At 38.1% G+C, this 24,968-nt stretch overlaps 1 long non-coding RNA gene across 1 annotated transcript in view; it reads right to left on the bottom strand.

Moving 5' to 3' along the window:
• The window catches only part of LOC139083561 (uncharacterized), a 208,385-nt gene that overhangs the window by 29,953 nt on the left and 153,464 nt on the right, over window positions 1-24,968 (bottom strand). Inside the window, exon 4 of the long non-coding RNA XR_011540397.1 lies at window positions 21,768-21,907. This is a non-coding gene — a long non-coding RNA (uncharacterized lncRNA). The remainder of the gene's footprint in view (window positions 1-21,767; window positions 21,908-24,968) is intronic.

Genomic DNA, 24,968 nt, shown 5'->3' with positions numbered 1-24,968 from the left:
CTGCTGACACTCCTGATCGTGGACACCGAATGCCACCACTAGTACTGCCATCCCTGCCACCACCACTGCCCAGGAACTTGGTTCTTCTGCTGCCATTGCCAGTGAGAAGTCCCTTTTGACCTGCAACTCTGGGGCAGGTGCTTGCACCCTGGTTGCAAGAGAGGCAAGGAGAGCAAGCAGCTGGCATTCTATTGTGAAAGCATTCTTTAAACACAGGAAGGAGAGTGCACATGCTGGACAAACAAAAAGAATGACTAATGTCCACTCTGAACATCCCACTATTATAATCCCTATTTTTCAGGTCAGGAACCTGAGGCTTAGCAAGGTTAAGTAACTTGCCCAAAGTCATAGAGATAGCAAGTGGCCATCAGTCTGTCTGACCCCAATAATACTCTGCTCTTCTCAGGTACAATAGCTTCCACTGAAGAGGAGACTTCAAGGACAGGTTAGTCTGGGCTGTAGATATCATGTATCTTCATTATCTTCATCATTGTCATCACCATTATTCATTATCATGATATTTAAAGACAAAAATCTACAAAGTTGTGACTCAATGACCAATCTACCCGCAAACCACTAAGTCACCAGGATGTACCTGTTGATATCAATAGAGAGGAAGACATATTTCAATGAAAATGTTTTAAAAAGTAGTTTCCAGGGGAATAGTGGTTAAGTTCATGCACTCAGCTTTGGCGGCCCAAGGTTTGCAGGTTCAGATCCCAGGCATGGACCTATGCATCGTTCATCAAGCCATGCTGCGGCAGTATCCCACATACAAAGAATAGAGGAAGATGGCCACAGATCGTAGCTCAGTGGCAATCTTTCTCAAGCAAAAAAGAGGAAGATTGGCAATAGATGTTAGCTCAGGGCCAGTCTTTTTCACCAAAAAAAAAAAAAAAAAAAAAAAGAAGTAGTTCCCTTAGAATGAGAATAGATATACAACTCCATGGCAAAGTTGTAACTCATAACGTGGGAGCCAAAGTTCAGCACTAGGCCAATGTTAGAAACAGTGTTTTCATCTCCTAAAAACAGCTACCATTTTGCAACTAAACTCAATAACAACAACTCTCCGAATTGCAACCTCTTCTCTCTGCAGCTGTTTCCATTGCAATTATGAGAGAGGAAAGCTGCTGGTCCCCTGATGATCACCCAGCCCAGTCAAGAGAATGCTGTACACTTTAGAGTGGGATTCACATGAAGAAAGACTGACAAAAAGAGTCAGTCTTCTTCCTGCTCCACACACACCCTCAAACAGCATCTTCCCAGAGCAAAAGAAAATTGCTTGGCAGCCAATTCCTGGTGGTATGTGGAAAGGGGAGAGGGAAAGAAGGGCAGCATGGATAAATTAAACCTATGGATAGCCCCCAAACCACATTTTATGGTTGCGAGCCTCTGTCTCCTTTACTGTGAACTTTCTGCCAGAACTGAACACAAAATCTCTAACCAGGGATTGCTCTCCCAGCCCTTCCCTCCAGCCCTGATTGCCAGTCCTCTTCGGCAGAGTCAGTAAGAAGCAGGTAAAGGGCCCTAAAGCCAGCACACAGGGGATGGCAGGGAGAATCCACCGGCAGGGGCAATCCACAGAAACTAGAAAGGCAGCTACTCACTCACCAAAGAACCAAGAACTGATACATTCTTGTTCCCTAAGCAGCAACCTTCATGTGATGCTATTCAAATATTGAGCTTTGATCAATTTCAAGAAATTATTTTGATTTCCCTAAACCCATATGTATAATCTGCTCCATCTCATTATAGAAAATGTGTGAAATATGTGCACACGTCCTCAGTCATCTGATTCTAATTAAACACACGCTTGCCAGCTTCCTACTCCAACCATAACTATTCATTGCACTGATCATAATAATTCACCTAAAACAAGCAATAAAAGGACCGGGTCTTCCTCCTGTGGCCAGAACTTTCCCAAAGCTTAGGCTTGCCAGCAATTACATACCTTTCACCCCGGTGCCTCTACCCTTGCTCATAAAGCCTCGTGACCCATTGGAGCTGAAGACCTTGGAGACAGAGGGAAAAAAACAATAGACAAAAAGGATGGATTCTCAGAGCAGTCATTTTTCAAACTGCCTCAGACCGAAAACCCTCCGCTCTTGGTGAGGCGAGCCCACGGAGAGACAACCTAAAGGTCAAACACCAAGAAAATTTTGAGAGAAAATTCCATATCCTGAATAACTGAGTAAGAATGGTATCTTTTAAAACAAACAATACTGGTTTTACTTGTAGACACTTCAATTGCCAACAACATCAACAGTACTTTAAATAATCAGTGGATTATTTTTAAAAGGAGGATTATTTGTAGGGATTTTTGAAACAGTGGAATAAATTTCAGAAAGGTCTATTGTTCTCATTCTTCGCCTTGATTGGCTTAATTTATTTTACACACCCAAGGGCTAAAGTACTAGGTTCAATACAATGAATCAACCCAACAGTGACTCGACAAAAGAATTTTGAGGACTGCTTTGGGTCCACTGCTCTGAGAAGCAGATGAATCAAATTTGAGAGGGTCGATGGTGTGTCACTATAGAGAAATATGAACTCCCCAAGCCATGAATTCTGCACAGCCAGGTCAAGAACTTGATCTTCTGACTCTGCAGGGCACTTTTCCTTCCATTGTTTGGACTTTCTGCTTTAAAGAACAGACACAAACTTGGTGAGGAAAAAAATCTTATATCATCATTAGCTGAAAACAACCCACTCAGATTGAGAAGGATTACACACAATGAGGCACGATCTTCACTGCTCTTTCCCAAATATATTTATTTATTAGGTTTATTTTGTTTGATTTTTATTTGTTTTTTTTCTTGGTGAGGAATCTTGGCCCTGAGCTAACATCCATTGCCAATCTTCCTCTATTTTGTATGTGGGATGCCGCCACAGCATGGCTTGATGAGCGCTGTGTAGGTCTGCACCTGGGGTCCGAACCCACAAACCCTGGGCTGCCAAAGTGGAGCACACAAATTTGACCACTATGCCACTGGGTCGGCTGCCCAAATTTATTTTTAAATGCCATTCTGGACTCTTTGAAATGTCTGCAGCTGTCTTTACATGAAATGTACCTGGCCCCTGCCCCACTCTATGCTTCTCCAAATTCTACTTGGCCTTTAAAGATCAACGTGAGCCCTACGCTACTCCTCCAAAAAGCCCTCTTTGATCATCCTGGTCCTCGATACCTCTCCATTTACCAAAAGGCAGGCAGCGCAGCAAAAAGGTGACAAATGAAGGTTTTAGTCAAACAAATCTAGGTCTGGATCCAAAATCTGCTTTTTGCCAGGTATACAGGTTTGTGCGAGTTATTTATCCACGAGGTAAAATTGTATGTTTTTTCATATCATGCTTAGTTTTAAAATGAAACAAAGCCTTTTTAGCATTGATTGTCTAACCCAGAGCTTCCCAAGCAGTATGCCAAGCACAGTTGTAGCCTAAGAATGGATTACATTGGTCAAAATTAATCTCAGGGGCTGGCTCCATGCCTGAGTGGGTGGGTTCGCGCTCTCCGCTTCGGCAGCCCAGGGTTTCACAGATTTGGATCCTGGGCGTGGCCATGGCACTGCTCATTAGGCCATGTTGAGGCAGCATCCCACATACCACAACTAGAAGGACCCATAACTAAAATATACAACTAGATACTGGGGGGATTTGGGGAGAAAAAGCAGAAAAAAAGAAGAAGATTGGCAACAGTTATTAGCTCAGGTGCCAATCTTTAAAAAAAAAAAATTAATCTCATCAGCATTTGGGGCAGCCAGGGAGAAACTGGGGCAACTGGAGTGGCCAGAGTCTGCCAGGCTTACCACCTCTGGCCATGAGCAGCTACACTCAGGCTCCTTGGTTCCCATAAGGGACAGCATGATGAGTTGATTCTAGCCCTTGCTGCTCCACCCAACATGCTAAGCACAGTGAAGAGGTCCTCTAGTGCCAAGTCATCCGTGTCAGCAGCCAGCCAAGGAGTGGCTGCCATCCATCGCGAATGAGAGACCTGGAGCCCAAAGGTGCAAAGTGTAGTCCAAGATGGGGCCAGTGGTCAAGGTGAGGATAGGAAATTAGACAGTCAAGACAGGGGCTCCTGGAAGGCTCAGCTTCAAGCAGCAGACCTAAATTTCTGTCTTCACCTACTTTGGATATCTTGTCCATTTGAGTCTGAGCTTACCTTTTGAATAGTATCCAACCAGCTGCAGGGGTTTATTTTAAAAACATTATGTGAAGAGTGACACCACAGAAAATGGCACAGCAGGAAGCTCCAGGAATCAGTATCTCCCCAAAGCAACTATTGAGCTGGCAAAAACTGTCAGAATCAACTATTTTGGATCTCTGGGGTTTAGTTAAACACTTGCAGAGTCCATGGGAGGGCTTGATCAAGAAAGAGCCTAGCAAATTTTGGTGAGTTTTGGCATTTTGCATTGCAACTACTATCTCCCACCCCACCCTGGCAGCAGGCAGCCATGAGGACAATGGCTTACTTTCCCAGTATGGCTTTCTGGTGACAAGGTAGGATATAATGATTTTATCCTCCAAATATCAGTGGGTTGTGTATTTTGATCTGCCTGGTGGATCACTGAGGGACTAGCAAAGAGGATGGCCATTGTTTTCATCCTCTTGGTCTGAAGCCAGCTTCCCTAGTGGAACTTGTCAAAAGGATTTAAAGAAAGAGAAACCTTTTCGTTCTTTTCTGCCCATATCCAGGCATTTAAGTAAATCTCTCTCAGGTCACTGGCTGGCCACAGAGATAATAGAACAGAGAATTCAGTGACCACACATGATAAAGAATATTGCTTCTGAAACAATAGTTTATAAAAGTCACTAAACAAATGATAACTGCAGCCCTTAACAACCCAAAACAGCAATCCCTTGGTAGGTGGGAGATAATCTGATATTCAGAGTTACCACATTACAATATGCAAGATGTCTAGTTTGCAATAAAATATTACAAAACATGAAAAGGAAGAAGAAAGTATGGTCCATTCATAAAAAAAGAAAGAAAGAAATTGAGAGAAACCATCTCTGAGAAAGCCCAAACATTGAACTTAATAGACATAATTGTAAATTAACTGTCTTAAATATGATCAAAGAGCTGAAGTAAACCAGGAATAAAGAACTACATGAAATCAGGAGAATGATACACAAACAAGAAGAGACTGTGAATAAACAGATAGAAATTATAAAAAGGAATATCTATATCTACAAATAGATATTCCAGAGCTGAAAACTACAATAGCTGAAATGAAAACTTCACTAGAGGGGTTCAACAGCAGGTTTGAGCAGGCAGAAGAAAGAACTGGAGAACCTAAAGACAGGGCAATCGAATTATCCAGTCTTAGGCGCAAAAAGTAAAAAAGAATGAAGTCATTTGAACCAAGCATAACGGACCTGGGGCACACCATAAAGTAGACTAATGTACACATTATGAGAAGTTCAAAGGGAGGAGAGAGAAAAAGAAAGCAGTAAATAGATTATTCAAAGAAACAATAGCTGAAAACTTCCCATACTTGATGGAAATCATGACTCTATGTTTCCAAGCTCAACAAACCCCAAGCAGGTTGAACTCAAAGAGATCCACACTGAAAAATGTTATAATCAAACTGTCAAAAGACAAAAAGAGACTCTTGAAAGCAGCAAGAAAGAAGTGCCTTGTCATGTACAAGCCATCTTCAATATGATTAACAACTGATTTCTTATCAGAAACAATAGAGACCAGAAGGCAGTGAAAAATGGAAAAATATATTCCATGCAAATAGTAACCAATAGAGAGCTGAGGTGGCTATATATACCAAACAAAATTGATTTTAAGTTAAAAATTGCTACAAGAGACAAAGAGGACATTATATTTTGACAAAAGGGTCAACTTATCAAGAAGATACAACAATTATAAATATATATGCACTGAACAAAAGAACCTCAAAATATACGAAGGAAACACTGACAGAATTGAAGGGAAAAACAGTTGTACAATAATAGTTGGAAACTCCAATGCCCCATTTTCAATAATGAGTAGAACGTCTTGACAGAAGATTAACAAGGAAATAACCTTGAACAACACTATTCACCAACTAGACCTAACAGACATGAACAGAGCACTCCAACTCACAACAGTAGAATATACAGTCTCCTCAAGTGCACGTGGAACAGTCTCCAGGATAAACCATATGTTAAGCCATAAAACAATTCTCAATAAATTTTTAAAAACTGAAATCATACAAAGTATGTTCTCTGACCACAATGGAATGAAGCTAGAAGTCAACAACTAAAGGAAACTGGAAAATTCACAAATATGTGGAAATTAAACAACACACACTTAAATATTCAATGGACCAAAGAATAAATCATTAGGGAAATTACAAATTACTTTGAGATGGATCTTTTAAAAATACTAAAACTTATCAATGTAGCTAAAACAGTGACTAGAAGAAAATGTATGGCTGTAAATACCCATATTATTAAAGAAAAAAGATCACTAATCAACAATCTAACTTTACATCTTAAGGAACTAGAAAAAGAAGAGCAAAGTCGACCCAAAACTAACAGAAGGAAGTAAATAATAAAAATTAGAGCAGAGATAAACAAAATAGAGAATTAAAAAACAACAGAGATAATCAACAAAAACAAAAGTTAGTTCTTTAATAAGAGCAACAAATTGACAAACTTTGCTAGACCAAGGAAAAAAATAAGATGTAAATAATTAAAATCAGAAATGAAAATGGGGGCACTACTTACCAACCTTACAGAAATGGAAAGGATTATAAGAGAATACTACGAACAATTGTATGCCAACAAATTTAACAACCTAGATGAAATTAACAAATTCCTGGAAACAGAAATTACCAAAGCTGACTCGAGAAAAAGATGAGAAATCTCAACAGGCCTATAACAAGTAAAGATATTGAACCAGCAATCAAAAACCTCCCAACAAAGTAGTTCCAGGACCAAATAGCTTCAGTGATGAATTCTACCAAACATTTAAAAAAGAGTCAATACCAACTCTACTCAACTCTTCCACAAAAATAGAAAAAGAACACTTACTAACATGTTCTGAGACCAACATTACCCTGACACCAAAGCCAGATAAGGATATCAAGGGGAAAAAACCTGCAGAACAATATCCCTTATGAATATAGATGCAAAAATCCTCAAGAAAATACTAGCAAACCAAATCCAACAGCACATCAAAAGAATTATATACCATCATCAAGTGAGACAATACAGTATTGCAGAGGGTAGCTAAACATTAAAAAAAAATAATATACCTCATTAATAGAGCAAAGATAAAAAAACACATGATCATCTCATTAGATGCAGAAAAAGCATTTGACAAAATTTGACACCCTTCCATAACACTCAGCAAACTAAGAAGAGAAGGAAATTTCCTCAACATTCATGAAAAACCAACAACTAACATCATACTTAAAGGTGAAAGACTGAAAGCTTTCCTCCAAAGATCAGGAACAAGACAAGGAAGCCTGCTTTCAGCACTGCTCTTCAACATTGTACTGGAAGCTCTATCCAGGACAATTAAGCAAGGAAAAAGAAATAAAAGAATCCAAATTGGAAAGGAAGAAGTAAAACTATATTTATAGATGGCGTGATTCTATATGTAGAATATCTCAAAGATCTACACACAGACAAAAACTACTAGAGTTAAGAAACGAATTCAGCAAAGGTGCAGGGCAGAAGATCAACACATAAAATCAGTTTGTTTCTATACAACAGCAATGAATAACCCAAAATGAAATTAAGAAAACAATTCCATTTGCAATAGCATCCAAAAGAATAAACTACCTAGGAATACATTTAATCAAGGAGGTGAAAGACTTGTACACTGAAAAACTACAAAACATTGCTGAAAGAAATTGAAGAAAACCTAAATAAATGGAAAGATAGCCTATATTCACGGATTGGAAGACTTCATATTGTTAAGATGGCAATAATTTCCAAAACGATCTACAGATTCAATTCAATCCTTATCAAAATTCCAAAGGTCATTTTTGCAGAAACAGATATTTGATCCTCAAATTCATGTGGAATTGCAAGAGGCCCTGTATAACCAAGACAACACTGAAAAAAACAAATTTGGAGCATGTACATTTGTTGATTTCAAAACTTACTACAAAGCCATAATAATCAAGACAGTGTGATACTGGCATATGGATAGATATATAGACCAATAGAATGGAATTGAGAGTCCAGAAATAAGCTCAAACATTTATTTATTGATTTTTGACAAGGGTGCCAAGACCATTCAATGGGGAAAGAATAGTCTCTTCAACAAGTAGTGATGGGACAACTGGCTACTCACATGCAAAAGAATAAAGTTGGACCCCCAGCTTATTCCACAAGCAAAAATTAACTCGAAATGGATCAATGACCTAAATATAAAGGATAAAACTATAAAACTATTAAAATAAAATATAGTTAAATCTTTATTACTTCAGATTTGGTAATAGATTCTTAGATTTGAATCAAAAGCACAGCAACAAAAGAAAAACTAGAAAAATTGGACTACAGGAAAATTAAAACTTTTGCACATCAAAAGATACTATGAAGAAAAAGAAAATATAATATACAGAATGGAAGAAAATATTTAAAAATCACATATCTGATGAAATTTTAGTGTCTAGAATTTATAAAGAACTGTTACATCTCAACAACAGAAAAACAAACAACCAAATTTAAAAATAGGCAAAGGGTTTGAATAGACATTTCTCCAAAAAAGATGTACAAATGGCTAATAAGCACACAAAAAGATGTTCAACATCACTGATCATTAAGGAAACACAAATCAAAACCACAATGAAGGGAGAGATCAGCAAGATGGCAGAATACGAATTCCTAGGATGTATTACCCCACAGAAACGCCAATTTAACAATGACTACAGACCTTAAGACTATCAGTAGATTTCTCAGCAGAAACCTTGCAGGCCAGAAGCAATGGAATGATGTAGTCAAAGTGCTGGAGAAAAAACTACCAACCAATAATACTATGTCAAGCAAAATTGTCCTTCAAAAATGAAAAAGAGAGAAAGACTTTCCCAGAAAACAAAAGCTTAGGGCATTCATTACCAGTAGATCTGCATTCCAAGAAATACTAAAGGGAGTCCTTCAAGTTGAAATGAAAAGACATTAAATAGCAACAGCACATGAAAGTAGGAAGCTTGCCGCTAAAGGTAAATATATGGACAAATACAGAATGTTATAATACTGTAAGAGTGGAGAATACATCAGTTCTAATCTTGGTATAGATGTTAAAAAGCAAAAGTTAAAAAATTACCATAACTATAAAAATGTGTTAATGCATAAACAATATTAAAAGGTATAATTTGTGATATCAAAAACATAAAATGGGAAGAGCGAGAAGTAAAAGTAGTTATTCTATGCTATTGAAGTTATCAGCTTAAAATAGATCATTATAACCATAAGATGTTTTATGTAAGCCACATAGTAACCACAAATAAAACACCTATAGAAAACACACAACAAAAATGAAAAGGAATCAAAGCATATCACAACAAAAAAAATCAATGAAACACAAAAAGACAATAAGAAACAGAGAGACAAAAGCACCACAAGACATACAGTAAGTGATTAACAAATGGCAATAGTAAGTCCTTCCCTATCAAAAATAACTTTAAATATTAATAGATTAGGGGCTGGCCCCACGGCCAAGTGGTTAAGTTCATGCACTCCACTTCAGCAGCCCAGGATTTTGCCAGTTCAGATGCTGGGTGTGGACCTACCATCACTCATCAAGCCATGCTGAGGCAGCATCCCACAAAGCACAACTAGAAGGACTTACAACTAGAATATACAACTAGGTACTGGGGAGCTTTGGGAAAAGAAGAAGAAAAAGAGGAAAATTGGCAACAGATGTTAGCTCAGGGTCAATCTTTAAAATACATATATATATTACTAGATTAAATTCTCCAATCAAAAGACAAAGAATGGATAAATGGATTTAAAAAAAAAAAAAACAAGATCCAACTGTATGCTGTCTACAAGAGACTCATTTAGACTTGAGGACACACATAGACTGAAGGAGAAAGGATAGAAAAATATATTCTATGCAAAAGATAATGAAAAGAGATCAGGGTGACTCTACTTATATCAGACAGAATAGACTTTAACTCACAAACAGTTGCAAGAGATAAAGGACATTATATGAAAAAATGGTCAGTTGTCTAAGAAGATATAACAATTGTAAATATATATGCACCCAACATCAAAGTCTATAAATATATAAAGCAAATATTGGCAGAACTGAAGGGAGAAATAGACAGCAACACAATAATAGTATATTTCAATATCCCCCTTTTAATATGAATAGAACATCCAGATAGATCAATAAGGAAACAGAGGACTTAAACAGCACTACAGACCAAATGGACCTAACAGACATATACAGAATATTCCACCCAACAGCAGCAGAATACACATTTTTCACAAGCACATACAGGACATTCTCTAGAATAGATCACATGTTAGGTCACAAAATGAGTCATAACAAATTTAAGAAGATAGAAATGGTACCAAATGTCTTTTCTAATCATAATGGAATGAAACTAGAAATCAATATCAGGAGAAAACTTGAAAATTCACAAACCTGGAAATTAAATAACACTCTTGAACAACCAGTGGGTCAAAGAAGAAATCAAAAGGGAAATTAGAAAAATATCTTGAGACACACAAAAACACAACATACTGAAACTTATGAGGTACAGCAAAAGCAGTATTAAGAGGGAAGTTTATAGAGATAAACAACTACATTTAAAAATGAAGATGGGGGGCCAGCCCCGTGGCCGAGTGGTTAGAGTTCCATGCACTCTGCTTTGGCAGCCCAGGTTCCTGGTCTCAGATCCTGAGCACAGACCTACTCCACTCATCAGCCATGCTGTGGAGGCATCCCACGTACAAAACAGAGGAAGACTGGCACAGCTGTTAGCTCAGGGCTCATCTCTCTCAAAAACAAAAATGCGGGGAAGGTTGGCAACAGATGTTAGCTTAGGGCAAAATTTCCTCACCAAAAAGAAAATGAAGACAGGTTCCAAATAAATGACATAATTTTACACATCACAGAACTAGAAAAAGAACAACTTAACCCAAAGTTAGAAAAAGGAAAGAAATAATTAATATTTGAGCAGAAATAAATGAAATTGAGAACAGAAAAACAATTTTAAAAATCAAGAAAATGAAGAGTTGGTTTTTTGATAAGATCAACAAAATTGATAAACCTTTAGCTAGACTATCTAAGAAGAAAGGAGAGAAGAATCAAATCAATGAGATCAGAAATGAAATAGAAGACATTACAACTCATAAATAAAATGAATCACAAAGAAATAAATAGAATATTTATTTCTATTTATTCCTAGAAACAAATAGAATCATAAGAGACTATTATGAACAATTATACACCAACAAATTGGATAATCTAGAAGAAATGGATAAACTCCTAGAAGCATACAACCTACCAATACTGAATCATGAAGAAATAGAAAATCTGAACAGACCTATAACTAGTATGGAGATTGAATCAGTAATCAAAAACCTCCCAACAAAGAAAAGCCAGGGCAGATGGCTTCACTGATGAATTCTACCAAATATTTAAGGAAGAATTAATGCCAATCCTTCTCAAACTCTTCCAAAAACTTGGAGAGGAGTGAATCCTTTCAAACTCATTTATGAAGCCAACATTACCCTGATACAAAAGCCAAAGATACTATAAAAAAGGAAAATCACAGGCCAAAATTCCTGATGAACATAGATGCAAAACTCCTCAGTAAAATACTAACAAACTGAATTTAACAGCACATTAAAAGGATCAAACACCATGACAAAGTGGGTTTAGTCATTGGGATGCAAGGATGGTTCAATACATTAAAATTAATCAATATGATAGACCACATTCACAGAATGAGAGATAAAAATCACATGATCATCTCAGTAAATGAAGAAAAAGCATTTGACCAAATTCAACACTCTTCCATGATTTTTTTAAAAATCTCAAAAAACTAGGAAATCAAGCTAGCCCTGATGGCCTAGCAGTTAAAGTTTGGCACGTGACACTTCAGCACCCCAGGTCCAGTTCCCGGTGCAGAACTGCACCACTGGTCTATCAGTAGCCATGCTGTGGTGACATCTCACATAGAAGAACCAGAAGGACTTACAACTATACACAACTATGTACAGGGGCTTTGGTTGGGGGCGGGGAGAAGAAAAAAGAGGAGGAAGATTGGGAATAGACGTTAGCATAGGGCCACTCTTCCCCTCCAAAAAAAAACCTAGGAAATTACCTCAAGATAATAAAGGCAACATATGAAAAGCCCACAGTTAAAATAATACTCAACAGTGAAAAGGTGAAAGCTTTTCTTCTATGATCAGGAACAAGGCAAGGAGGCCCACTCTTTCCACTTCTATTCAATATAGTTCTGGAAGCCCTAACAAGAGCAACTGGACAAAAATGAGATAAAAGTTATCGAAATTGAAAAGGAAGAAGTAAAACTGTCACTATTTGCACATGACATGATTTTACAGGGAGAAAACCCTAAAGAATCCACCAAAAAACTATCAAATGTAAGTGTAGAAAACATGTTCATAAAAGCAATTCCAAGTTTCTCCTTAAAATACTTGAAAAGATTTTCTGGAAGTTTTGCACAAATTCAATATTTGATATATCCTCTCTAATACTTTGTGTTACATTTTTCTTATTATAATTATACAGTGTAGATTCAATGTTTAAACTTTTTTTTACCAAATCTCATATAAGAAACTCTCAATTGCTTCCAAATTTATCCATATGCTATTTAAATATTATTTTTCTACGTGTACCATGATGTGAAAACTGTGAAGAGGTCAGAAAATATCTGCCCTTCAAAATTAATTAATTACAGTATTGTACTGTTCATTGTTAAATGTTATCCTCCCAAGTAGATCAAAATTTGCTCATGGACTGTGATCATGCCTTCAGCTGTTGGTCTTCTTTTGTATTTTCCATAGCAAATAATGTTGGGTAGCACAACAAATCCTTGTTGAACTGAACTCAACCACCAGGAAACTTTCAATTAGTGCAAGCCTGGCCTTGAGGTACTTACTTCGCAACGAGTCCAACACCATATCCAGAAAGACACATGGTCAATATTTGACTGCCTAGAGAATCTCAAGAGCTTTCTCACTTTTATGAGCTTTCAGCTGTGGTCTTGCTATTCCCTCAAACCTCCAGGAGACTTGTGTGCCCTCGGCTGGAACCAGATGCACTTTGAGTGTCTACTGAAGTTGTGTCACCACGCGGAACATCATCCGTGAAGTGGAGCCATCATGTGGCCGTGGACAGTGTGCTCAGCAAACAGGAAAACACGATTGCCTCCTCTACAGAACTCAAAATCTAATGCAGGTGGAACAGTCTATTTTGTAAGGATCTGGAAAAGACCTGTCATTTCAACATCTTCTCCTAATGAAGAAAAGAAATCTGTGTTTTGATTTGTTAGCTTGCTTCTAATTGAGAAGTAAATCAGAAGGTCCAACTTTACCAAAATTGGAGATGTCAACTGGACTTGCACGCTACCCTGCCAGAAAATACGCTGAGTTTTCTTCTCCTACTAACATAGCAGAAGGTGGAGGGCGGTGGAATCTTTGCTGAGGGGTATATGCTGGGCCAGATTTAAATGTGGACACAAATTCCTATAAAGTTTGTCCGTGTGGTAGTTTTAAAATAAAACTTCATTAGGTACCCTATTTACAAGAGACTTTTTTAAAACTCTTCAGAATAAACAATAGCTCACAGAAGGAGAGAAAGGACACACGAGGACTGACTGAGCTCACTGCCAGGTCTCAAGGCTATTTTTACTCACAGAATGAGAGAGGAAGGAGTCAGGATATATGGGCTTAGGCTCTTTAAGTGGCCAGCATTTCCACCTAGGGGCTCCCACAAACCTCAGAAGCCCACACCTAGTCAATGCTGGCCACATGCACTTATTTCTGGAGAGACTCCTACGCCTCAAATGGAACACACGCTTAACATTTTTCTGTCCATGTTGCATTGGGCCTCATGCCATGAGTGCATTCTGTCCATTATGGCTGCTTGACCCTGGGGACAGACCCTTGGAGCTGTCATTGTCACCCACGCAGGGTGTTACAGCCAACATTGAGCCATGTCTGGGAATTTTTGACAATAAACTACCTTATCGCTGAGACCTTAATTAAGGGAAAGGCTGAGGTATAGAAGAGGCAAACGTGATAAAAAAGCTAATGGCACTGACCTTTAGCTGACCAGAGGAAGAAAAAGAGAAATGATTTGCACAAAGCTAAGGACATTAATCTCTTGAGTCAGAGTTTCCTTGTTATGCCATCCACATTTCACCAAAAGGGAGAAAGAAGGAGAGATGAGGAAATGTTAGGAACAATAAAAAAAAATTCCGTTTCCAAAACCCAATCTTTTCTCCAGCAAGTGTATTTCAGTTAAAGAAGTGCTCCCCTTCAAACAGGGACACATGCGGCATAGCGCACTGGAAGGGGAAAGCATTATAGAAACCACAGAGATTTCTCCACTTCACAGGTGGAGACACTGAAGCTCAAAAATGTTGTCCGTTGTTCCAATTCACAAAATGGGTTGATGAGAGAAACCCAAGTTTCTTGGCTCTCAGACCTGTTCTGTTTCCACCTCACCACATTCCATAATCAATGCAGATTTCTGATCCTAAAATGCATCTTATACTAGGAAACTTTATCTATTTCCGTTAACCAGAACTTCTGGAATAGAGGAGAAAGACCCTTGGGCTATCCAACAAATGAATTGTGTCAATATAAACCCATCCACCAAAAACCTATTTATTTATGGTCTGTACTTGCCAAACTACCATCATGTGATTACATAACTCCCACCATGGCTTATCAGCATGCAGCGTGTGTTAAGATAGAAACTATCTGTATCTTACTAACTCTGAAGCATCCAGAATAATGTTTTAAACTTGACAACACTGGTAGAGGTTAAGATAAGGTTGATGCAGTTTAGATAGTGTAACCAGGAATCCAAAAACACCCAAATTCTGTTCTACCAAACATCCCTCTTGCCTGCATGCTCCTGAGGAAGCATACATTCAATGAACCCCATGCTACTAAAGTTGATGAAGGACCTTACATGCCAAGAAAGAGCTTTCAGTCTTAGCTTTGGGGGATCTATCTTAGCAGGCCTAAATAGAGTATCCTACTTCCCATTACAAATGAAAATCTGAGAACCAACATATTCAGACACGCCTTTAGGGGAAGAGGATGAATCTTTACAAAAGACCTTGGCTTAACTCACTCACCCAGAGACATAAGAGAAGAGGCAGAACAGAAGAGCATATGTACGAATATGCATTGCCTTTTAATGCAGTGACCCACCAGTGAACATGGCTTAGTCAACATCTTGGACTATAACCAATCACCTTAGCAGCTCCTCTGATGATGATGATCATCATCATCTTGTACAGAGGCTACTACCAATGCTCATAGCCTAGAATATAACTATGGTACAATATATGGGGAATCTGGAGTCAGTGTAAGAACTTAAGACTGCCTCAGGACCTCACTGGCAGAGGCCCAGATTGGAGAAGACCATTGAGCACAAACCTTCTTGACCAATCCTACCTATGTGACTCCAGTGTGAAGAAGAAAATGTTCCCAAGTCCAGCTCACGTAACGTTTTGGTAGGATATTTTCACCACCTCTGGAACAACAGCTACAATATACTCTCCCTTTGAGCATCCCAGGTCAAGTTCATCTTTCAAGAGAACATTCAAGTTAATCACTTGCAGCAGATTCTATTCTCCAAATCAAAAGCCAACAAATCCCACAGTCTTTCCTAAACTTTCCTGGAAAACCACTCCCCGCAAGCTGATTTCACAGTCCATGCTGTGAAGAAAAGATCAGAAGCAAGTGGGAGGTAAGAGGAGAGACTGAAACCAAATCATGGGCTTTTTGAGCATGCTAGTTGTTTCCTTCTTACTTCTGTATTTTTTTAAATTTGCAAAAATGAAAAATATATGCATAAATGCATCTAAACCAGTGAGATTCAGAGTGACATTAGGGTCGTTTTTTAATTGCCATGGCACATAGTTTTCCAAGTTTCAACTATAAAAGCATTGTCTTCCATCTGGTACGTTTACTGGGCACCGACGATGTTATAAGATGCTGATCTGTGACAGATACTGTGAAAAATATAAAGATACACAAGACCGAGTTCATGCCCTCAAAATCTCTCTGTCAAGTAAGAGAGACAAAAAAACAACACAAAGAACAGTAGGAGGTAAATGCCATTAAGGCACTTTATCCTAACATTAAAAATCCACACTGTGCAGTCATACCTTCCAGTTTCAAATCCCACCTTGGTCACATAGGCAAATATATTGACTGCTCTGAGCCTCAGCTTCCTTACCTATGCAATAGAGGTGATAAAAAATAGCACCAACTTCACGAACTGTTTTAAGAGTTAAATGAGACTTTTTCTCTATGTAAGTTAAAATGGCTAGTACACAGTCAGAATTCAATGAAAGTAGCTATAATTATATAATGAGTGGCATGGACACAGTTGTATACATTTCAGGTAGTTTAAATGGCAGCCCCTGCAATCAGTGAACCAGTTCAATCCTTGGTCCTCTCTTGATAGATAGATGGACGATAGATAGATGGATAGATAGATGGATAGATAGATGGATAGATAGATAGATAGAAGATAGACAGATACATAGACAGATGGATAGATAGATAGATGTGATATGATATGATAGATATGAAAGAAAATATCTAAACCAGTTTTATTTCACCCAATAGAGCTTAAGGAGGGAATTCTCTCTCATTCTGACATCAAGAAAAGTGGAATTCCTTTTACTTAGAGCTGGTAACTATCTTCCGTTTCCCAAGTCCCTGCCTGGGATAATGCTCACTGTATGACTGTTTCCTTGTTCTTTCTTTGATTGCAATGGTGCTCTGGAGAGAAGATTGTAAGGTCAGGTCCACACTAATGCAAAAATAAACATGGAGGGCAGTCTCTCAAGTAATTTATGTAGTATTGATCTAAAAGCTCACCAAATCAATGTGGTAAAAAGAAGTGAATAATCCTCAAAAGTCTAGAAATGCTTTCCAATAATGCCAGAATGAACTACTCTCTGCATTTTTAAGAAAGGGCTAACTAGTATTAATTATGACTGTTCCTTCACTCATTCATTCAAAAAATATCTACTGAGCACTTATAATATACTGGATACTGTTACAGGCATCAAAGACAGACCAAGGAATAAAACCAGAGAAAATCCCTGTCTTTATGGAATTAATATTGGCAATTCAATACCATTGGGTCTGCCATGTACTTGAATGATCTTTTCAGCACCATTGGGATTACAAACTATATAAAAGCTACTGGGTATTGATCTCCTGGTGCTTTATAATCTTAGTTAGCCATGAACGCAGAGTGAAAATAAAGCTTACACCTACAAAGTGCTCATTGCAATACAGAGCAAAGCAATACAAAACAGAGTTTCAGGCATAACAAGTGGCTCAGGCAATCAGAGGTCAAAAATCCTGAATGTGCTTTGTACTTAACGGCAAATCTTTCTTTGAGCAAGCAAGGGTTGTGATAAATAAACAATTCTGTGGAAGTTGAGAAGTACTGAGAAAAATGGTAGACTCAAAGCAGGGTGGTCAAAAGAGGGAGGGTTGTTTCTATCATTGCTTATCTTATTGGCTTGCTTGCGGAAGGATACTCTATAATTTACTAAAATTTAGAGCAAAACAGCACTTTGTGGCCCCTGAAACTTTGGTATAACCCTATTATTTAAAGTCGTATTGGCAGTTACAGATTAATATTGGCCAAATCATTCAAATTACACAAAATTGTATTTTATGTAGCCAAGTATAAGTGACTTCCAAATGCGATGGATTGATGTCCAAGTTTAGACCATAGCCAATTTGTAGAATGCCAGCCACTAAACCTACTTGATGAGATTTCCCGGTCTCACTGTTTGCCAATGATGGTTTCTAAACTACTTTATTCATGTAGCTCAACAAAGCAATGATGACAGTGTGTTCTGGGGAGAGGACTGAGTATGAGGGGATCCTTGTTGTTTTGGGGGGGCAGTTTCTTTGGCTAAAGGTTGAACATCGTTTACAAGATTTATTTAAAAAAGAAAAAAGACATACAAAGGCAGGAGGTAAACTCAAGAACCTCTAATGACTGAGGCAAGTTGACAGGGCTTGCTCTTTCACTTTCTATATTCGTTAAAAGCCAGGTCTGAGCGATGGCAATATGGTTTATTATAAACAAGTACAGGAGGTAGAAGATTTTGAATCCATAATGTGTCTGGTTTCCCTCCTTTTCCCATACTGTGAAAAACTTATTGTCTTCTGATGCAGTAAAATGTTTATTTTAAAAATATTTGAGCATGTGATATTCTTTGAAGCCAGGATTCCTTCACTTACCACACTCATGGTCTATTGGCAGAAACAGGTATACTAATAATTTAAGATCATAATCAAAAAAACAACTTCTAGGTGTGACCTGATCTGAAACTCTCCAACCTCTGAGTTCTAAGTCAGAAGGATTGCCTTCTGAGTAGAGTTTCTCCTAAGTGCTTTTCTCTGCAAGGTAACAGAAGTGTGTGTCAGGGGTCAATAGTGAAACAGCCAGACTCAAAGCCCTGGGGATGAATATTGGCCTAAGAAATCCAGGTTTCAAATTAACAAAAAGGAAACTAGCATACATTTTAAAAGAAAGGTGTAGTAAGCCAAGGAATCTAGCCTTTCAGCGAGTAGAAAATTGCTCTTTTGTCAAACATGGGTTAAATTTAACTGAGTTCAACGAGTTACCCATAGACTGAATGATGATAAACAGATAAGCAATGATCACTGTCTGTATTCAGAGTGGCTTCTGAACATATCTGGAGGTAAGCTGGAGTGCGAGCTAGAAACTGACCCACTGTCCAGTAGGAGACAGAACTGCCGAGTCCCTGCAAAAAGACACTGAGAGCTACAAAGTTTGTGGCACTGGATGGAGGAGGTTTTGTAAGCTACAACTATATCGCAACCACAGTATTCCAAAGACAATGCCACCACTTTAATGATATAAAGTGTCAGCAAGTTACTCAAATGCTTGAAATTTGAGGAGGAAAGGAAAGGGCCAGAGAGACAGCCATGGGGTCAGTAAATCTTGCTGTGGCCCTTGGCAGGTTCCTTTACGTATATGAGTGGCCGATGACCTTGGATGTTCTCCAGAAAAGCAATCTTCCCACTTTAATTTAGGAAAATGCTCTCATAAATGGGGCATTTTTCTCCGAGAATCAACTCTCCGGTCAGTTTTTAGAATCTCCTCCCTATCGTTATAAAGCAGTTTTAAATAGTTATTCAGTATACATAAAACAAATTTACAGACAGCCTAGTAATTCTCTAAATGAAGTTACCAAATCCTCGGGCAGAACCAAACCTCTAACACAGTCTCCTCCTTTCAATAGACAGAATGAGCACCCTTGGAATGCTGACAGCTGTGACCAAAATGGAAATCATTTCTTCTAAAATTAGTGAGCTTCTATTATCGTGTCTTTGGGCTTTTGCAGGCCAGGGGTCCCGGCTGTTTCCAGCACTTCCCCAGACAGTTAATATACTGACTTTTAAGCAGATTTTGTCCCTGAAGTAAGTCTGATTAATTGACTCATGGCACTTCTCGTGTATATAAAAACAACACTGTGGGCCAGCCTGGTGACATCGTGGTTAAATTCGAGTGCTCCACTTTGGCAGCCCATGGGTTTGTGGGTTCGGATTCCAGGCGTGGACCTACACATCACTCATCAAGCCACGCTGTGGCTGCAGCCCACATACAAAATAGAGGAAGATTGGCACAGATGTTAGCTCAGCGACAATCTTCCTCAAGCAAAAAGAGGACGATTGGCCACAGATGTTAGCTCAGGGCCGATATTCCTCACAAAAAAAAAAAAAACCCACTGTGGACAGTGATCACCAAATGCCAAAATTGGAGAAGACCAATGTGGGACTAACAGCCCCATCTACCTGTGAACTAACTGCCTGGAAAAGTCAGGAGCGGTGAAAAATCGGGACTGAAAAAGTTGAAAAACTGAAAAGCAATTATTTACTTCCCACTGTCTACAGAATATTATATATTATGCGTCACAGTGAGGTTAAAAATAGGTCCCATAAATTGTGTTGATCTGTTTGTGTAAAGTAATCTTTAAACCTATGAAAAAGACCTTAGAATATGTACAGGGCTACCTCCTAGCAGATGCCTCTAGAAGCATGATTATATACTCTCAAGGATGGTTCCCAACTGGGGTCGATTTTACCCCACGAGGAGGTTTGGTAACATCTGGAGACATTTTTGGTTGTCACAGCTAAGGAGAGTGGCATTTACTGGCATCCAGTGAGTAGAGACCTGAGATGCTGCTAAACATCCTACAATGCACAGGACAGCCCCTTACAACAAAAAATTATCTGCTCCAAAATGTCACCACTGCTGGAGTTGACAAACGCTGCTCTAGAGCAGTATTGTTCAATAGAAATGTGATGTGAGCCACGTATGTAATTTTAAACTTTCTAACGGCCGCATTAAAACAAAGGGAAAAGAAATGGGAAATCAATTTAAGAATATATTTTAATTAACCCAACAGAACCAAAATAATGTAATTTCAACATGGAATCAATATTTTAAAAATTGAGATACATCCCCTTTCTTTGTACTAAGTCTTCCAAATCCATTGTGTGTTTTACACTTACAGCACATCTCAATTTGGATTAGCCACATTTCAAGTACTAGGCAGGCACACGTGGCTAGTGGCTACCATATTGGAAAGTGTAAGTCTAGAGGATTAAAAATATATACACACTTTGTTGGTATGGAAAGAGCTAGTTCTCTCCAATTTACAAGTGATCTTATACTAAAGATTTTCCTAGTTCTAAACAAGTGCCACAGCAGAGACAAAATTGAGGACACTCCTAAGAAAAACTTGAAGTACAGCATGTGAGGAGCAAATGGATTTTTTAAATAGCGTCGTCTGCCAGGGGCTGATGAATGTTGATTTCGTTAACAGAATGGTAACGAAACTGAGTAGGACATGGCTGAAGAGCAAATGTGAACGTTTAGAACATACAACGCGTGGGGTTTCTCACCCATTGTATTTGAAACCCTCAGAATGTATTAAAACTGGCTATCTAACAGAAATATTATAAATTTTAAAGCTTCTTTTCTTTCTACCAAAAATTTAAGACAACTTTTGAATAGCCCATAAAAAACTTCCATCAAGTGCCAGATCAATCAGTCGGCAGCATTTATTTAGCAAGCACTGTACAAAGACTATTATATTATGCAATAAAAGAGAATTAAAAACAGCTCCTCTGCGTTACTTACAATCTGTTTGGGAATAAATAAATGATAACATATGAAAACGATTTTAGGACATTTAAAGCAACATTTTGATGAGTGCCTCTATAAACACTACTTTATACTCTGGGGCATTTTAAAATAATATAGTTCCCTTTGTTGATGTAGAATTTGCTGAATATCATAGAAATCTATAAAACTTTACTGCCCCCAAATCAGCCAGCTAAACCAATTACAAACAATTGAGTGCAGCTTTTTTTGGAGCACATAAGGGTAGTTAGTTAAATAGTTTACTCTTTTAAAATAATTCCTTATGTGTTATCTTTTCAGAAAAGGGAAATTTCACGGTTGGATTTCATAAAAATATCGGTGCCACCTCAAAAATGTTACAAAATAGAAAATCAACATTTTTTCTCACCTCTATTCTCAAATTATAAATGGATTCAGATGTGCACAGAGCAGTGGGTGGAAGCAAACACCTTCATGAGGGTTGGGGGACCCAAACCACAGGCTCAAGTTTGTGTCTTCTTTTGTCCTGAGTTGAATGCCAAATACATCCTGAAAATGGAAAAACACTGTCATTTGTATATATTTATCTGGTATTTTTGTAGGCAAGACAAGAGTCTGAGAGAAGTTCTTAGAATTTTTGACTGAGTTCAGAAATAGTTGTGAATGTGGACAAACAGAAATCCATTGATTCATTACGTGGAAAAATTATCTCAAGCATCTGGCTAGACAAAGATAGCTAGAAATATTAGATCTGTGCCAAATGTACCTGAAATGAGTTCTACTTACTCGCATTTTAATTCAGTGCTTCATATGCTGTTTTCTAAAGGAATGTTATTAGTTGCAAATAATGGAAGTTAGAATTCTGTAAATGACCAGAATTTGACGCTTCTTTTCAGAGTTTAAAAATCTTCTTAACAACTCAACAATGAAAAGACAAAAAATGCAGTTAAAAAATGGGCAAAGGACTTGAATAGATATTTTTCCAAAGAAGATACATAAATTGCCAATACGTACATGAAAAGATGCTCAACCTCACTAATCATTAAGGAAATGCAAATCAAAATCACAATGAGATAATACTTCACATGCCTTAGGATGGCTAGTATAAAAAAAATTTTTAAACAGAAAATAACGAATGTTGGTGAGAACATAGAAAAATTGGAACCCTTGGGCATTGCTGGTGAGAATGTAAAATGGTATCATTGCTGTGGAAAACAATATGGTGGTTCCTCAAGAAATTAAACAAAGAATTGCCATATAATCCAGCAGTTCAACCTCTGGGAACATACCCAAAAGAGTTGAAAGCAAAGACTCAAACAGACATTTGTACACCCATGTTTACAGCAGCATTATTCACAACAGCCAAAAGATGGAAGCAATCCAAGTGTCCATCAACAGATGAATGGATAAACAAAATGTAGTAAATGCATATAATGGAATATTATTCAGCCTTAAAAAGGAAGGAAATCCTGACACAGGCTACAACATGGATGAAATTTGAATACATTATGCTTAGTGAAATAACCCAGGCACAAAAAGCCAAATAGTACACAATTCCAGTTATATGGGGTACCTAGAGTAGTCAAATTCATAGAGACAGAAAGTAAAATGGCGATATCCAGGGGTTGGGGGAGGGAGAAATGGAGAATGATTGTTTAATGGGTACAGAGTTTCAGCTTGGAAAGATTAAAAAAGTTCTGGAGATGGCTGTGCAACAACACGAATGTGCTTAATGCCACTGAACTGTACACTTAAAAATGATTAAAATGGCCCCTAGTCAAGGGGCTGGCCTGGTGGCCAAGTGGTTAAGTTCACGCACTCTGCTGCAATGGCCCAGGGTTTCACTGGGTCGAATCCTGGGTGCGGACATGGCACTGCTCATCGGGCCACACTGAGGTAGTGTCCCACATGCCACAACTGGAAGGACCCACAACTAAAAATGCACAACTATGTACCAGGGGGCTTTGGGAGAAAAAGGAAAAATAAAATCTTAAAAAAAAAAAAAATGGCCCCTAGTTCACTGCTGGTGGGAATGTAAATTTGTGCAGCCACTATGGAAAACAGTATGGAAGTTCCTCAAAAAATTAAAAATAGAACTACCATATGATCCAGCAATTCTACTTCTGGGTATTTACTTGAAGAAAACAAAAACATTAATTTGAAAAGATACCTGCATCCCTATGTTCATTGGAGCATTATTTACAATAGCCAAGATATAGAAGCAACCTACGTGTCCATCGGTAGATAACCAGATAAAGAAGATGTGGTATATATATATATAATGGAATATTATTCAGCCATAAAAAAGAATGAAATCTTGCCATTTCCAACAACATGAATGGACCTAGAGGGTATTATGCCAAGTGAAATAAGTCAGACAGATAAAGACAAATAGCACATGATTTCACTTTTATATGGAGTCTAAAAGACAAAACAAACAAACAAAACAAAACAGAACCAGATTCATAGATACAAAGAACAAACCAGTGGTCGCCAGAGGGGAGGAAGGTAGGGGGACTGGTGAAATGGCTGAAGGAGATTAAGAGATACAAGCTTCCAATTATAAAATAAATGGGTCATGGGGATGTAATGTACAGCATAGGGAACACAGTCAGTAATGTAACAACTTAGCATGGTGACAGATGGTTACTCATCCTAACGTGGTGATCATTTTATAATGTATATAAATGTAAAATCAATATGCTGCACACCTGAAACTAATATAATGTTGTACATCAATGATACTTCAATGAAAAAAATTAAAATGGTATAGTTTATGTTATATATATTTTACCGTGGTAAAAAAAAGAAAAAACTTCTTTAGAAGAATTTCACATGAGCTCACATGCAAGTCATCTATTGTATTCTGTTTATGCTTTTGCTGTAATCCTGACCCAATGTGTTTTATCATTTCCTTGTGCCCCAGAGAAAGAAACAGAGACTGGATAGAAAGCCTGGTGGATTTACCTTCTTTCCTGTGTGCCAAATCCATGTGTCACCTATCATCTCTATTTGAGGTCACACAGGCATCTCAAACCCAAAGCATGCACAACTGAACTCACCGTCTTCTCTCCACACCCGCTTTTCCTCTTCTATTGCCAATATCAGCACTGCAGTCCTCTCACTCACCCAACCCAAAAACCTGGGAGCTGTCAATTTCTCCTCTACTCGGCCCTGCATCTAATTCATCATAAAGAATTGATTCTACCTCCTCCCACCTCACACATCAGCCCCACTTCTTTATATTTTCTAATTCTACTTCAGTTCCTAACTAGTCACCATTGTCAGTTTTGTCTTCCTCTATCCATCCTTCACCATGTCATCAGAGTGACCTTTCTAAAATGCAAATATGTACATATGCTTTCCACCTTCTATGTTCGAAAAACTCAACTAAGGATGCCTGATGCTGCCATCACAGCAATTCATATTTCAGGACATAGGGGCATAGATGGAAAGAAGGTACAACGGGAAGTGAACCACATGCAATACCTGTTGATCAAGATTACACAACTCCGCTAACATCCATGTGTATCCCTGATGACGCATTTATAAATTGAATCACGTCGGTCATAAACTGGTCTCACGGAAGAGTCCCTCCATATTTTTGCAC

This window comes from Equus przewalskii, chromosome 5 (assembly GCF_037783145.1).
Source record: "Equus przewalskii isolate Varuska chromosome 5, EquPr2, whole genome shotgun sequence".
Classification (NCBI taxonomy): domain Eukaryota; kingdom Metazoa; phylum Chordata; class Mammalia; order Perissodactyla; family Equidae; genus Equus; species Equus przewalskii.
Note: the sequence above shows the minus strand (reverse complement) of the source record. Positions and strands in the feature narration are given on the sequence as shown.